Consider the following 4,600-nt stretch of genomic DNA (forward strand, 5'->3'; position numbering starts at 1 on the left):
CCCGGAGACGCGCTGCACTCGGCGCCCAAGGCGGCCAGCGACGCGGGCAAGGCGGGCGCGCACCCGCTGGAGCCCCACTACCGCCCCCCGGGCGGCGGCTACGAGCCCAAGAAAGGTAGGCTGCCTGCGGCCCGCGGGTCCCCGGGGAGCCAGCACCCGCCAGAAAGCCGGACCGAGGGGCAGGGGCGGCCCTCCGGCGTGCCCTGTGGAGCCTTTGTTGCTTGAAGGAGGGAAGGGAGAAGGCGGAAAGCGCCACTCCGATCTTAGGACAGGGAGGGGGGCGGTGGGAGAAGGCCAAGCGCCCCGAGCTGTGCAGGAAAGCTTGCCCCCTAATTGTCTCCGTTTTATTTAGCTTGCCGTTGATATTACTATTAGTATTATTATCCTGATTGATTTGTTTCCGCAAAAGACCACTTGTCAGCAAATGCCGCTAACAGTTTGTCTTCCCGGCGGCTCAGCTGACGTTTCAGTGTGTTCTCGGTTACCGAAGCCTCAACTGACTAGGCTTCTGCTTTGGCCAGTGAGGAGACAAACCGTCCTAGCAACTCCGACAGGCGCCCATTCTTCCACACAGAAAGCTAGAATCTCTGCCCTTCCCCTGCCCTCTCCCGGTGCCTCTGTTGCTCATCGTTGAGGCTGGAGTTGAGCAGACCTGCAGAAGGAGCTGCGGGGAGGGGTGCAGGAAAAGAGACCCAGAACAAGAACCTTGCCCCCAATCTGTCTCCCACAGTGTTTCTGAGGGGGGGGGCAGTTTCCCCAAAATGTTCTGTGCGTCCAGGGAGGAGTGTGTGCGGGTGCCGGCGGGTGTGCAGCTGTCTGGGAGACAGATGGCTCTGGGGTCAGGTTCTAACTGCCCCCTCCCCTGACAGATGCCAGTGAGGGCTGCACCGCGGTCGGCGGGGGCGTCCAGCCCTACCTATAGAAGCCAGAGCTCCGCAGTGCGCGTAAGTGGCACCCCGTGAGGCCTCCGCCCCAGGGGGCCTCCCTCCACCAAGTGAGCTGCAAACTTGCTTCATGTGTATTTCTTGCCTCTGGTCCTGGAGTCTGAGGACGGAGCACTGCAGTGTTCTTCCGTCTTTCTGTCTTTCTTCTTCTCCCTTTAGTGGGAGACCTTTAGCCGGTCTCTTTTGTAGAGTCCCTCTTTTTCCACTCCAGTTCTGCTTTGAAGATTCCCACCTTTCACTGGAATCCGCATGGCGCACCACTGCTGTTGTTTTCTCTTTGAAAAATAGATTACTAACATTTGGGTGTCTGGACACAGTTTGGAACCATTTCAGCGCACTAGACACGTAAGAGACACTGGCTTCCACGAGCTAGGGCTCGGGAGGCTGGGGCCTCGGAGCCCCTTAGAGGCGCTGTTTGCAGAGTAAGCCCGAGCAGTGGGCCGCGCTGGCCGTCTATCAGGCTGCCCCCTCCCCCCGTGTCCGGATGGACTGGGTAGGGGCAGTTCGCCGGGCCCACAGCAGTCTCTCACAGCACTACCTGCTTTACAACTAGGCAAAATCATAATCACAGATCTCGAAGATGCTGGGAAAGAGACGAAATCCTTTCAGATTGACTCGTTTTTGTAATGTGTTCACGTTGATGTGTAACTGAAGGATTTGGGATTATTTGGTTTTTTCCTTGGTCCACAGGTAGGTGTCACAATTGCTTTGGAAAAAAAAAGTCAGCAGGCCATTCTCTCTCCCCAAGTTCATAAATATACAGATAGAAAAACCCCATCTCTAAATCGGACCGCATCTGGGGCCACTGTAACCGAGACGGACGCACAGACTCTAGCAGGACAGACCTTTGTCGGACCTAACGTGAATGTGTTGGCATAGTATAGCTTCCCCGATGTATGTGTGACTTTTGAAAACAATCTTTTTTCTCAGGATATCTTGAATTGATCACTTCATTGCCACGGTATATATTCTATAGGTGTGATAGGATTTACTGTAAAATTTATTTGTAAAAGATGTACACAGTAGAAATAAAACGTGATCGAAGAACTTGAGTACTTAAGAAGTGGAAACAAATTTGATATTTATTTTTATAATGATATAAAGCTTCTAGTAATTTATGCAAGTTGTATTGCAATGGAATCTAAACTTTTTGTAAATAAATTCTGCCTGGTTTTTATTTGAACATTGCTGGTTATACAATCTTTGTTGGTTGTTTAACAAGAATTCTTTACTAATTTATATCTTAAATTGTAAATAAAAACAGACTAGCCTACGACATGGTGTTTGGGGCTCATTTGTCCTCGGAGAGCGGTTTGGGTAGGGGGCCCCACTTCATAGCAGCCCCTCCCCCCAGGTGATCTGACCTCAGGCTTTTGAATGAAAATGTGTAAAATAATCTCCCCCTTTTCCCCCCACTCTAAAAAAAGGGGAGGGAGGGTTGAAAGCAGATGGAAGAGAAACCCCCAGTAATAGCCAGCTTTACTTTACTTACGTGCACGTGTACTGCAAGAAAATGCAGATTTTTGTGCTCGGAATATGCAAATTACTTGTTAGTGTACATTTTTTTTTAACTTGGCAAAATAAAATGACCTGACACCCTTGTGCGTCAGGATCCGTTTTATATCTATTTCCATGCTGGCTCCTTGAAGCTCGTCAGTAACGGAAGCCTGAGAATCCTGATAAAGCATGGAACCCACAGAGTCCGTCCTACCTCAGACCATAAATTACGGACGGAAGTAATTGTTTACTTTAAAGCCCGAATTATCTAAATTGGCATAGATTATTCGGATTTATTGAATGACTCCTAACTCTCCTTTTCATATAACTCACATTGAACACAAGGCGAAAGTCTGGGGGAAGAGATTTATTTTCCTTTCAGTGGCTCTTACCCTTACCCTGGGGGGAAAGAAAAGTTTAAACAACCTTAGACTCTGGCCTGGGCTGCTCACTCCCTAATTATAGGACAAGTCCTGAATCTGTAGGCAAGTAACGTATTCCCTTTGATGAGTATCATAAAAGCAGCAAAGCTGTCACCTTAATTTTCAGGAAAATTATATGGATATCCATATAATATAATTTCAGAAAAGAAATGAACAATCATTTATTTCCTTTCCAAAGATAAATTGAGTGAATATAACTTACGGTTATAAAACAAGAATAATAGCTTCTTAGATTGCCCTTTAATCAATCATGCACTTATTTTTCAAGAGGTTCATCTATTTTATTCCATGATTAATAATGCTGCAGCATGAGCCCATTATTGGATCCCAGCGGGGGACCTCCCGGATACTTTCAGCTGCTTTGGAATGGTCAGTTGGGGTTCATTATGGGCTGATATTGAACAATTTATAAAATCTTGTCTAAACATCTGCCAGCTGCGATAGGCCGATGTGTCTGAGGACGGGGAATTGCTGGACCAGTTGATATTGACAAACGGATCTCTCTCCGGTGGCTTTTTGTGCAGTAGAAATTAGTGGCCTCTTGCTGGGGTCTTGTTAGAAAGGGTATTTGAAAGTAATCTTAGACACTTGAGGCAAAGCCAGGGGGCTGTTCACTGGACCCCGAGCCAGGCCCGTGGGGAGGGACACCTGTGGTTTTCTCCCTAGAAGAGCCGCAGAGCAGGGTTCGGGTTTTCTGCTCCTTCTCAGGCATTTTGTTGATTTTGAGTACATAGCATTGGGGGGGGGGTGGAAAGAAAGTGAACCTGCAGTGTAGAGGAGCCGGTGCCCCCCCCCCACCTTCCTGTCTCCCCAGGAAGAGACCTGGAGATGCTTGGGGCCCAGCGATTTCTTGGAGACAGGAGATTTTTCACCTACAGAACCTTGCCACTCCGAGGCAGCGGGGCTGGAAGGAAAATGTGAGGTCTGCCCCTGTACAAGGGAGCTGCGTGCTCCTTTGCTTATTTTTGTTTCGGACATGGAACCTTCATAGAATTTCCATGCAGATAATGATTTTCCCCCTCCAGATAGCATTGTGGGTTGCAGCATGAAGGGGTAGGAGTGGCTTGCTCTTCTTAATATTTGCCGTATTCCTCAATCAGCAGGGAATACAGAACATGTGGCAGCAGTATCTGCTTGGTGTAATATTGCAATTTGGGCATTTTTAAGACTTCTCTGAAAAGTATGAAAGCCAGTGACATTTAACAAGTTAAACACTGAAAGACCAGCCACCCTAATGAAGAGACAGGAGTTAAAGCACTCTGTCTCCTAAAGAAGTATCGAGTCCAAGGGTAGGAAGCCGAAACAAAAATTGACGTGTGTGCATATGTTCAGAAATTGAAGCCCGGATGAAAGCGCCAGCCCCCCTGGGACAGGGGTGGTTTTACCTGGACCCGCGGTGGGATCTCTGCAGCCACCCCCCCACCCCTGCGGGCCTGACCCGGTCTCAGGACAACTGCCCCTTTCAATTGCTGAAACCCCCAAGCAGCTCCGGGAGATTAGCTCAGGCCAACGTATCTGCTTTGATGTTTATATACCCAACAAATTATCAAAGATTTCCATAACGTACTCACCCTGCCTCCTGACCTGAATTTCTTTCTGGAGAACGTGATTTTTAAATGCGTGCTAAGAACATAAAACCTGCAGGTGTTGAGAGGGGTCTTTTGTGAAGAAATGCGGAATGATTTATGAGCTCTTCTCGGTGAAGATCATTAGAAA

At 48.4% G+C, this 4,600-nt stretch overlaps 1 long non-coding RNA gene across 1 annotated transcript; it reads left to right on the forward strand.

Annotated features, from left to right (window-relative positions):
• The first annotated feature begins 22 nt into the window (after positions 1–22).
• Positions 23–2,220, forward strand: LOC115293933. Its single transcript, XR_003909682.1, has 2 exons — positions 23–115; positions 870–2,220. It is a non-coding gene; the product is annotated as an uncharacterized LOC115293933 (long non-coding RNA).
• The last annotated feature ends 2,380 nt before the right edge of the window (positions 2,221–4,600 follow it).

This window comes from Suricata suricatta, chromosome 6, assembly GCF_006229205.1.
Source record: "Suricata suricatta isolate VVHF042 chromosome 6, meerkat_22Aug2017_6uvM2_HiC, whole genome shotgun sequence".
Classification (NCBI taxonomy): Eukaryota; Metazoa; Chordata; class Mammalia; order Carnivora; family Herpestidae; genus Suricata; species Suricata suricatta.